The following is a 12661-nucleotide window of genomic DNA, read 5'->3' on the forward strand; positions in this document are numbered from 1 at the left end:
CTATTGGGGAAAAAAAACAACGTTTCGGCGCGGGACAACCCCTTTAAGGGTTTTCTTAGAGGGAGGCAGCTCCCTCTGTTTTTGTCATCGGACCCCCGAGATAAAAATCGTGTACTGCCGATGGGTTGTTATGGCAAGAGGATTCCAGATACAGGCGTCCTGTTCTGCTATCAGCCCCCACAGTGACGAGCTCTGGCAGCGGGAGCCAGCTGTCAGTGATAGCTAGCCTCCTGCTGCATCAGCTGCAGGGTGCATTAGAGCAGTGACTCCCATTGTTAACCCCAGGTTGAAGGTGTATGTGTGCCACAGCCAATCGGGAGCTGTGGGCGTGACCTAGCCGTTACCTGCGGCTCAGCCCGGTCACGCCCACACTTCTGATGAAGACATACTACACTAATACTGGTAAACAATGTGAGTGAGAAAATTTACTAGAACCTCTTGTCCTGAGGAAGAGAATGCATAGACAGTTTGGACCATGGTACCGTAGCTCTGAACTGGGACTTGTTGGTTTGAGCAGTCCATGAGAGATAGACTAGCATCATAAAGACTGCAAGTAGACCAGTAACTTGACTGTGTTAGGCCGCCTGCAGATGGGTGGGTCGGATCCGGCTGCGAGGTTTCTCGCCGCGGGATCCGACCCGAGCGCCTGCAGAGAGCGGCGCGTACTCACCTGCGCCCGCGGCTCCAGCTGTTTGATGTGCCGGCTTGCTGGGCAGCCGGTGCATGCGCAGACCAGAGCCGGTGGCCGGACAGTGACGTTTCTGCTCTACGAGCCCCGCACAGAAATAAAGCATGCCGCGGTTTGTTTGCCGCGCGGCCAAACTGCGGCCGTCTGCATAGCATTGCGTTTGTCATCGTACCCCTAGATAAATTCGTTAAGGGGTCTACTTTTCAAAATGGGGTCACTTGTGGGCGTTCTCCATCGTTTTGGTCACTCAATGGCTCTACAAGTGTGCAATAGGGCCTAAATCTCCTTCAAGCAAAATTTCTGTTTTGAAAGCCACCGGTTGCTCCTTTCATTTTGGGCCCCATTGTGCATACAGGCGTAATACTAGGGCCACAATGGGTATGTTTCTGAGCACGGGATAAACAGGCTTATCCATTCTGGGGTGCAAATCCTCATTTTCATGTGTACTATAGAAATAATTCCTGCCTTTAAAATGACATATTTGCAAAAATATGAAATTTTAGTTTTTCTCTTCTAAATTGCATTGACTCCTAAAAAAAAACCTGTTTGGTTTAAACACTCATAACACCCCTTAGTGAATACGTTAAGGGGTGTAGTTTTAAAAATGGGGTCATTTGTGGGGGTATCTATCATTTTGACTTCTATGAGCCTTTCCAATCTTGGCTTGGTGTAGAAAAACAAACTGTTCCTCAAAATGCTGAAAAGTAATATTAAATTTGTACGTCTCCTAAATGGTTAAAAAAAAAACGAAAGTTTTTCCAATGTGCGCCCAAAATAAAGTAAACGGATGGAAATATATATCTTAGCAAAAATTTCTATATTATGTTTACACATATTTGAGATATTGCAGTTGGAAATGTGAAAAAATGACTATTTTTAAAAATTTTTCCCAATTTTGGCGCTTTTAATAAATAAACACAAATTCTATCGGTCTTTTTTTCCACCTAAATGAAGTACAACATGTGGCGAAAAAACAATGTCAGAATCGCTTGGATATGCAAAACCTTTCTGGTGTTTTTCCATGCTAAATTGACACGTGTCAGATTTGCAAAATTTGGCCTGGTCATTAAGGCGCAAACAGGCTTGGTCACTAAGGGGTTGATTCCACAAAGACTGGCTAGCAAATACAGCATTAAAAAGATTTCTAAGCCTGTGTAGTTGAGTGTTCCGAATTATATTGACAAAGGATTTAAAACTGTATTACAACATTTGAAAACATATGCTACTTAAAGGGGGTGTCCAATTGTAAGCTATTGAAGGTCTATCCTCAGGAAACGCCATCAATAGCAGATCCGTGGGTGTCTGCCACCTGGGACTACCTCTCATCATCTGTTCTCTGGTCCACTGCTCTCATGCACTGAGCCAATTTTTGCAGGAAGCAGACAGCCCCTTTTCCACTGCAGTAGCCAGGGAACGAAGCAGTCTGCTTCCTGGTAATATCAGCTCAGTGTACAAACTCACCAGCCCAGAGAACAGCATATTGGTGAGAATCCCATGCAGCAGGCCCATTCCAGTCTACTATTGATAACCATCTTGAGGACAGACCATCAGAAGCCTACCACTGGACCAACCCTTAAAGGGTCTGTATGTTTATTGTGTACAACTTAAAGTAAACATTGTTATAGTTTGCTGCAAAATGTGCTTAATCTCTCAAGACTTCTGCACAGTGGGACAACTCCCCTCACATGCTTATACTACTGTCCGGTCTTCCATTCTTCACAGACATGGCCAGTAGGAGGGATTCCTCCTTATTAATGACAGATCCCCTTTGAATGTGTCATTTTGTGATGATAATGTATTAGTTCTGGTCTTTCTTACCATAACAGAGTTTTCCTGACTCATCAGCATCCATATCCTGGAAAAGTTTGGAAACATCAAGGTCTGGAACGCCAAGTGAAGATCTTAACAGGGAACTGAATTCATTTTCTGTGATGCTGCCATCGCCATCAATATCAAATAACTAGGGTAAAGCAAAACATTATAATGGCATGTGATATATCTTGTAATTACTTCAGACTCAGCTGTATGTGATTATTATACCTGTACAGAGACAGAGAAAAGTAATAAGGGCTAATGCCCACGGAACTCCGCGACGTTGCCCTGCAGCTATAAGGTTCTATTGAACCTAATAGCTTAATGTTCATGCAGCGGAGTTTTAAATGCCACAGGAATATGCGTGGCCAGCTTCCATTGTAGACAACGTGGCCTTGCCCACTGTAAATACGTGGCCCTGCCCACTGTAAATACATGGCCCCGCCCACCGCTGGCCACGTCATCTGACACTGCCGGCACGTCATGCACTGTACTGTGAATGCCTGCTGGCCCTCCATGCGGGACGTGTACAGAGGATCCGGAGCGGTAAGTATGGAGGTTTTGTGGTGGGGTGCAGGGGGCGTGGCGGACTGCGCTGTGATATTCCGCTGGCGGAGTCAGTCACGGCCGTGGGCATGAGCCCTAAGGCTGGGTTCCCACACGGCGTATTCCTGGCGGAAATATCGCAGTTTGGCCACAGCGAAAAACCGCGAGATTTCCGCCTGCAAAGCGCTACTTCAAAACCCGCGGCACTTAGAGGAGAGCGCGGCCGCAATGAAAAAAATAAAAGAATGGACATGCTGTGGCCAGTGAATCTGCGCCACAGCACTTGCTTCTGCCACCTTTGCTGCAATGAATTTGCCTTCCCATGTGGACAAGATTTCTGAAAAATCTTGTCCACATGGCTGGCTAATCCCGGGATTACCGTCCGCAAGTGGATTCGCCTCGGCCTAAGAGAAAAAAACAACTGCAGGACTCATCATCTACAAGCCTATAGCAAGTGCTTTACACAAATAAACTGGATCCAGGGTTTGAGCGAACGTCTGATCAACCACATGTACAAGGGTGGACAAAAATATGGAAACACTGAACGAAATGCATAGGATTTTAATCATTAGCACTGAGCTGCCCTATCGGCCCCTGCTTAGTGGAGAGCTTTCCACTAAATTTGTGTTTACTTTACCTCTTGCCCTGCTCTGGGTGGTTTTGGGAGCCAGCTGGTAACAGAAGCTGAGTGGCTCAAACTCCTGATTAAAGGAACCTTGTTGCTCAGGCAGATGTTCACTTTTGCCCAGCAGCATATATGTCCTATTACCTCCACTTAAAATTGGTCTCTATATGTCTTATTGAAATATGGATTATAATCCTAAACATGCATTTTGTACGGTGTTTCCATATTTTTGTCCACCCCCCCGTATGTCTTATGTAAGCACAGCAGTAATACTCATATGACTTACAAATGTTTTACAGAATGTCATTTATCTAAGAACTACCAGTTTTGTTCTATAAGCGTTAACAGGTCCATTAATGATACTTTTTTCTGCAATTTCGCCATTTGTAAGGCTATTAAAACAGACAGATATGGCCCAATTGCTATATTTTATGCAATTTTTCTAATACATTTTGATTTGTTTTCTGCGTGTTTTCTAACGCAATCCTATGGCAGCTTCCACGGGCGGAAATTCTGCCGGAAATCCCGCCGTGGAATTTCTGCCCATGTGCAGGGGGACTAAGGCATTTTTTTTACATGCATAATAATATATATTGTTTGTAGTACGGTATGCATTGCAGAATATCGTTTGTACTTATACTTGCAGAACCTTGCATAAGCTGAGGCTATGCTTAAATATAAGGGTTAAATAGTACAGATAAGAGGTGATTTTGGTTACCAAGCAGATAGATCTTCAGCAAGTTTTGCAGAGTGCATCAGTTTTTGCAAAGCTAAATTCTAGCAGTTTTGCAAGGCATCACAATCCCCGGGAATGTGGGAGGAGCCAGACGCCAGGCACCAGGCAGAGTAGAGTTGCTTGTGGGATGGGGGAGAGAGAAGAACAACCTGGCAGGTGAGTGCAAAGACCAGAGACCCAGAATCTTCACCCGCCCTGCCATGTTTTCTTTGTGCGCAATATGCAATCAATAGAACCCCTTGATTTCAATGGGTTCGTTCACATGCGCAATCTTGCGCGCAAATTTTCAAACAAAATACGCTGCATGCTCTATCTTCCTGTGGATTTGCACAGGCAAATAGCAGATATAGAACTATTAGACTTAATTACCCATTTCAATGAAGAGGAGTATGGTTGCATGTTGGTTTTGCTGTGCAAATGCACACAATTTGCGCACACAAAAAGTACAGTAGGACATGCATTTGCGCATGCAAATATGCAGCATAAATTCTGCAAATATGTGGCGTAAATGTGCACATAACTGCACTCATGCCCATGTGATAACTTTAATAAGCTTAGTCCTCGTGGCTCTAAATCTATCGCCTTTGATGTGTTAAGCCTCTGTCTGCTGGAGAGTCATGTGTGCGGGCATCAGAAATGGTGGCAGCAAGAATCTTGGGGTGTGTTGAGGGGCATTTTATGCTCAGTTTGCTTCCTGAGTGTAAGGTGCATGCAAAATTAAATGATAGATCAGCCTCTTGCAGTCACATCCAAGTCCTGAGATTGCAGAATGTGTACAGGACATAAGGCTAGCAAGGATTAGACAAAAAGGCCATTTTAATTCAGATCAGCACCACTCTTGTCTATTTTGCAGTGCATTCCTATTCAAGTTCATGGGCCTAATCTACAGTATCAGTCATAGTGGAAGGTCATAGACAAAAAATGGGCTGGGTTTTTTTTGGGGGGGAGGGGGAGAGACACAGCATCTTTTCTAACCCTGGATAATCATTCTAAGATCTGTGTTCCTTAGGCCTCATGTCCACGGGGAAAATCAAATCTGCTCCGGATTTGTAACGCGGATTTGGGCCGCGGATGCAGTGCGGATGAGCTTAAAATAGTATTTTATTGCATGCGGATGACACGCGGATGCGTTTTTTTTCACGCGTGTATGCACGCGGATGGCATTTTTGCATCTGCGCGTGAAAAAAAATGCAAGGCCACTGAAAAAGAAGCCAAACTTGTAATCCGCATGCAGATTTCACGCACCCAAATAAATGGCATTTAACACCCGCAGCGGATTTCCCGCACCCCATAGAGATCAATGGGGCCATCCGGAGCGTGATCCGCACCTAAGGCCTCATGTCCACGGGGAAAATCAGATCCGCTGCAGATTCTCCATGGAGAATCTGCAGCGGGTCCCTCCTGCCCCGCGGACATGAGCGCCGAAAATAGCAATTTAAAGCATTTACCTTTCCGGCGCGGGCGACGAAGATCAGCTGTTCCTCACGGCCGGATCTTCATTTTCGGCCGGCGGATGAATTCCTGACGCCGGCGGCACGTCGCCGGCACGTCGTCGACGTGCCGCGCGCATGCGCCGGGCACATCCGCCGAGCCGAAGCAAGGGAGATGCGGCCGTGAGGAAGAGCAGAGCTACGCGGCCCGCTGCGGGTGAGTAAATGCTTTAAATTCCTATTTTAGGTCTCCCGCGGATCCGGACGGCTTCCATAGGCTTCAATAGAAGCCCGCGGGAGCCGTCCCCGCGGGAGACCCGCATGAAAATGGAGCATGGTCCAGATTTTTTCATGCTCCATTTTTTTTTAAATCACTTTTATTGACGATCCGCGGGTATTTATGTACCCGCGGGTGGTCAATGCATCCCTATGGGATGCGGATCCGCATGCAGGAAATCCGCTGCGGATCCTAAATCCTATTTTCCCCGTGGACATGAGCCCTAAATGGAGCATGTCCATTTTTTTTCATGCTCCATGATTTTTCTAATTCACATTTATTGACCATCCGCGGGTATTTAGCTACCCGCGGGTGGTCAATGCATTCCTATGGGGCGCGGATCCGCGCGCGGGTGATCCGCTGCGGATTTTAATTATTATTTTCCCCGTGGACATGAGGCCTTATGATTTTGCAAAGAAATGCAAACAAATCTAACAGGTGGCATTGCTACCTTTCAAGGTAAGTGCATGACTACTATAAAGTCTGGTGTTTATCAGTAGCATTAGGTTATAAGGCAGGGGTGTAGAATCTGTGGCCCAGGATGGCTATTAATGTGGCCCAACACAAAGGGGAGGCTGCATCTGCAGGAGGCGAGGCCGCAGGCAGTACCTGGCACTGGCATTTGCTGTGATTGAGTTACTCCAGGTCCAGTGTGATTCTCCTTGTCCTCCCAAGTCCTGACTGCTGCCAATCCAGTAACAAGGTGAGGACGAGAGACGTGGTCTCATAGTGGACGGCCAGCGCTGTGTCCCCTGTTGTCAGAATGGCTGTAAACTGCATGCGAGTCTGCACAGGCTTCTGTGTCTAGGCTTGCATGCATGGCCTTGCAGCAGTGGGGGTTATTTGCAGGATGATTGGGGTTGTGTGGAGGTTGATGGAAGCTGTATGGAGTACTGTGGAGGACTATGGGAGTTATGTGGAGGATGATGGGGGTTGTTAGGAGGACTGTGGATTAGGATTATTAGGGGAGGATTTTTTTTGCTCATCTGTGGTGGCAGATATCCCTATAGTTATGCACATATCTGTTTTGTTTGCTTATAAGGCCTCCTTCCCACGAACGTATTTCCGCTGCGTAATTCGCAGCAAAAATCCGCTGCGTTGCCCACAGCTATTAGGTTCTATTGAACCTAATGGCTCAGGGCACACGGTGCGGAATTCCGCACCGTGAAATCTCCCGTTCTCACCCGCGGCATGCTCTATTTGCCGCGGGTGTACGCGCTGACGGCTTCCATTGCAGTCAATGGAAGCCGTCCGTTCACGCTATCTTCTGCTGTAACACAGCGGAGGATAGCGTGAAAACGCTTTCCCGCCTACCACGGCGAGGTATATCAGTGGGGCGGACGTCACAGCATGGGGTACTGAGTTTCTAGGAGTGAAGCTTTTCCCGCAAAGTATGCAGTAGTGTAAATAGAGAAGACGCACTGCTGTTTGCAGTAGTCCGGCGTGAAGTCCAGCAGACCTGACCTCTTTATGTGTTGCTTAGCAGAGTCATGACTTAGCCTGGTTGCACATGAGCGAGCCGGAGTCGGCTGTGGGCACCCTGTTCCCAGCTGGCATCTACAGGTACCCATCATTACTTCTCTTCTGTACTGCGGATTCTGCTGTGGGCACCCTGTTCCCAGCCGGCATCTGCGGGTACCCATCATTCCTTCTTCTCTTCTGTACTGTGGATTCTGCTGTGGGCAACCTATACCCGACTGGCATCCACGTGTACCTCATTTCTTCTTTTCTGTACTGCGAATTCCGCTGCGGGCACCCTGTTCCCAGCCGGCATCCACACGTACCTCTCGTTTCTTCTCTTCTGTACTGTGGATTCCACTGTGGGCACCCTGTTCCCGGCCAGCGTTCACACGTACCTCTTATTTCTTCTTCTCTTCTGTACTGCGGATGGCCCGCATGGCTCACCGTCTTCAATGGAAGCCATCTCAAATAGAGAATGCTGCGATTTTTCCTCCACGAGCAGAAAATCACAATTGATTTCCGCTCGTGTGTAGGAAAAACCGCTTTTCCATAACATGCTATGGAAGTGATTTGCTGCAGATGCCCGCTCCGGATTCCGCAATTCAAATACAGTTGTGCAGCCGGCCTTATTTAGTGTACCAGGTGATTGTAATTTCATCCCGCTTGTGCCCCTCATCCTACCGAGGTAGATAAAAGCGTTTCCCTGGCTGTCAGCCTGACCGAAACGTGATTTCCTGCCTGCAGCAATTAAAGCTTGCGCAGTGAAGCCCCTGCCACCTGCAGGTATGTTTTATCAACATCTGGAATATTCCTACTTCTGGACCCGGTTCCATCTGCCACCTAGTCTGCATGGTCAGACCCCCATTACACTCCAATGGGGCCTGTGCATAGGATGGACGTACCCATGAGTTACATATAGACACTTTCAGACGTGGTGGCTTACGTAAGGCTGTCCGTCCTGCCTTGTCCACCACAGTCTAGGATTCTTTTTGCACTATGGAATTTATGCCCGCCTGACACTTCAGTGCGCGACTCGGTATGTCTCTAATGCTTGAAGAAAAGGAAATGCACATTACCTAGAAGGAAAAAAACTACCTGCCTGAATGCCTAAAGCAATGTGTGAAGGTTGATTTTTGAAGTATCTACATATAGTGTCGGGTTATGGTTTGGGTTGGCAGGTTTTTTTATTTTAACCCAATAGTAACTTTGGGTTTTCTTTGTAGATTTTAGATGTGTTTACTAATTTTTATAGAAAAAAAATTTGCACACAATTTTCCTTTATGAGGTCATAAAAAGCTTTGTTGTACATTAGGAACTCCAAAGAGAGGGCAAAATAGCCCTCTGTGGTGACATTGATAACAAGTAGAACTGTTCTGGGCCTGCTAAAACCCTTACAGACTAAGAACATCATCTGATCCAATAGAGGCAATGTATGGTCATGGACAGCTTTGCTTCCTTCTAATGTACACAAAAGAGTTCTCATTCACCGACAGCAAACTAATATCTTGTAAATGGTGAGAAATTACATTGTAAAGTTTTAGAACTTTTTATTTATTGGGTGACTAAGAGTTAATTGTATATAGAGCAGAAAATCTCGTTACGGCCAGTTTCATAGAAGCACACTGTGGGTACATTTATGCGCCCGTAAGATAGACAACTGTTCCAGCCTTTCTACAGGTCTACTACCCTAAATTCAGAGGGTCTAAGGCTGCCTGTCCACGGCCGTGATGGAATATCGCTAGCGATATTCTGCTCCAGGGGAGGAGGGGGTGGGGGAGCACTGACAGGTCTCTGCGATGAGCCTATCTAATAGATAAGCTCACCGTGTAGAATTGCGGCAAATTGTAGTATGCCACAATTTCAATCCCGCAAGCGTAGAAGCGCTATGATTCTCCGCTCGTAGATGTCGGGCTGTGCTTTCCATAGTTAGCCTATGGAAAGCTTTTCATAGCGTGATCCGCGGGCGATTTATCACAAGTGGATCCTCGCCCGTGGAAGGCAGCCTTATGATGCTCTCAGTTCTGATTAAAGGTGCATTTATGCTCGTATAAGCAAACGTAAATGCACCCTTAATACTCATGTGAAATTAGAGGAGAAGGGAGGAAGTGTTCCAGGCACACACACTTGACACTACTGAGACCACTGCGAGTGGGGGTCGCTATTACAACTGAGACCACTGTGGTGGGGGTCGCTATTACAACTGAGACCACTGTGGTGGGGGTCGCTATTACAACTGAGACCACTGCGCGCGGGGGGGGGGGGGGGGTGTCGCTCTTACAACTGAGACCACTGAGGAGGCGGGGTGTCGCTGTTACAACTGAGACCACTGTGGTGGGGGTCGCTATTACAACTGAGACCACTGTGGTGGGGGTCGCTATTACAACTGAGACCACTGTGGTGGGGGTCGCTATTACAACTGAGACCACTGTGGTGGGGGTCGCTATTACAACTGAGACCACTGTGGTGGGGGTCGCTATTACAACTGAGACCACTGTGGTGGGGGTCGCTATTACAACTGAGACCACTGCGCGCGCGCGGGGGGGGGGGGGGTCGCTCTTACAACTGAGACCACTGAGGAGGCGGGGTGTCGCTGTTACAACTGAGACCACTGAGGAGGCGGGGTGTCGCTGTTACAACTGAGACCACTGAGGGGGGTCACTTACTACTGAGACCACTGTGGGAGGGGGAGGGGGTCACTATTACTACTGAAACCACTGGGGGAGGGGGTCACTATTATTACTGAGACCACTGGGGGAGGGGGTCACTATTATTACTGAGACCACTGTGGGGGGGCCACTATTACTACTAAGACCACTGGGGGGGCACTATTACTACTAAGACCACTGGGGGGGTGGGTGTCACTATTACCATTGTAGTGGAGGTGGGTGTCACTATTACCATTGTAGTGGGGGTTAGCATTACTACTGAGACCACTGTGGGGGGGGGGGGTCACTATTACTACTCAGACCACTAGGGGGGGGTCACTATTACTACTGAGACCACTGTAGAGGGGGGTCACTATTACTACTGAGACCACTTTGGGGGGGGTCACTATTACTATGGTAGTTGCCGTTTGGTTGCATAAGGCATATTTTTCACATGCATAATAGTATATATAGCTTGTACTTTGCATTGCAGAATGTTGTTTGTACTTATATTTCATCATAGCCTGAGCTTATATAAGGTTCTGCAATTATAAGGGTTAAAGGGGTTGTCCCGCGCTGAAACGGGTTTTTTTTTTTTTTTTCAATAGGCCCCCCGTTCGGCGCGAGACAAACCCGATGCATGTATTAAAAAAAAAAATCGGATAGTATTTACCCAAATCCCCGCGCTCCGGTGACTTCTTACTTACCTTGCTAAGATGGCCGCCGGGATCTTCACCCACGGTGGACCGCAGGTCTTCTCCCATGGTGCACTGTGGGCTCTATGCGTTCCATTGCCGATTCCAGCCTCCTGATTGGCTGGAATCGGCACACGTGACGGGGCGGAGCTACGAGCGGACCCATTTAGAAGGGAGAAGACCGAACTGCGCAAGCGCGTCTAATCGGGCGATTAGACGCTGAAATTAGACGGCTCCATGGAGACGAGGACGCTAGCAACGGAGCAGGTAAGTGAATAACTTCTGTATGGCTCATAATTAATGCACAATGTACATTACAAAGTGCATTAATATGGCCATACAGAAGTGTATACCCCCACTTGCTTTCGCGGGACAACCCATTTAAACTGTACAGAAGAGATGTGATTTTACCAAGCAGATCTTCAGCAAGTTTTGCAGAGTGCATCAGTTTTTGCAAAACTAAATTCTAGCAGTTTTTTGCAAGGCATCACAATCCCCGGGAATGTGGGAGGAGCCAGACGCCAGGCACCAGGCAGAGTAGAGTTGCTTGTGAGATGGGGGAGAGAGAAGAACAACCTGGCAGGTGAGTGCAAAAACCAGAGACCCAGAATCTTCACCCACCCTGCCATGTTTTCTTTGTGCGCAATATGCAATGAATAGAACGCCTTGATTTCAATGGGTTCGTTCACGTGCGCATATCTTGCGTGCAAATTTTCAAACAAAATCCGCTGCATGCTCTATCTTCCTGTGGATTTGCACAGGCAAATAGCAGATATAGAACTATTAGACTTAATTACCCATTTCAATGAATAGGAGTATGGTTGCATGTTGGTTTTGCTGCGCAAATGCACACAATTTGTGCACACAAGTAGTAAAGTAAGACATGCATTTGCACATACAAGTATGCAACATAAATTCTGCAAATCTGTGGTGTAAATGCGCACATAATTGCACTCGTGCCCATGTGATAACTTTAATAAGCTTAGTCCTCGTGGCTCTGAATCTATCGCCTTTGATGTGTTAAGCCCCTGTCTGCTGGAGAGTCATGTGTGCTGGCATCAGAAATGATGGCAGCAAGAATCTTGGGGTGTGTTGAGGGGCATTTTATGCTCAGTTTGCATCCTGAATGTAAGGCGAGTGCAAGATTGAGGGATAGATCAGCCTCTTGCAGTCACATCCAAGTCCGGGGACTGGAGAATGTGTACAGGACCTAAGGCTAGCAAGGGTTAGGGTGCGGGCAGACGAGCGTAGGCGTATTTACGTTCACACGAGCGCAACGTATAATCGCCCGAGAGAACGTTTTTCACAGATCACGACCAGAGCTAGAAAGCGTATTTTCGGTTGTTCCTACTTTGCAAACTATCTTTTCGGCCATCGAATATGCGTTGGCGCGTATTTCGGTCGCATATGTCCCGTTTTTTTTTCGGGTTGCCGTTTTTACGCGCCGTAAAATCGCCCATGTGAACGAATACATTCGAAACCATTGCCTCAGATGGTCACGTATATACGTTTGTTCGCAAAAACGCGCCGTTTATGCGCTCGTGTGAACGCACCCTTAGAGAAAGAAGGCCACTTTATTTCCAATCAGCACCACTCTTGTCTGTTTTGCAGTGCATTCCCATTCAAGTTCATGGGCCTAATCTACAGTATCAGTCATAGTGCAGGGTCATAGACAATGAATGGGCTGTTTTGTTTTTGTTTTGCTTTGTTTGGGGGGGGGGGGGACACAACATCTTTTCTAACCCT

At 47.3% G+C, this 12661-nt stretch overlaps 1 long non-coding RNA gene across 2 annotated transcripts in view; it reads left to right on the plus strand.

Annotated features, from left to right (window-relative positions):
• Positions 1 to 2533: 2533 nt before the first annotated feature.
• The window catches only part of LOC136601608 (uncharacterized), a 39784-nt gene continuing 29656 nt past the window's right edge, over positions 2534 to 12661 (plus strand). The window contains exon 1 of one of the 2 annotated variants that reach the window (XR_010789365.1): positions 2534 to 2653. This is a non-coding gene — a long non-coding RNA (uncharacterized lncRNA). Of the gene's footprint in view, positions 2654 to 11456; positions 11499 to 12661 lie in introns of those variants that run through there. The other variant, XR_010789364.1, reaches the window with a different exon arrangement.

Source organism: Eleutherodactylus coqui, unplaced genomic scaffold, assembly GCF_035609145.1.
Source record: "Eleutherodactylus coqui strain aEleCoq1 unplaced genomic scaffold, aEleCoq1.hap1 HAP1_SCAFFOLD_73, whole genome shotgun sequence".
Lineage (NCBI taxonomy): Eukaryota > Metazoa > Chordata > Amphibia > Anura > Eleutherodactylidae > Eleutherodactylus > Eleutherodactylus coqui.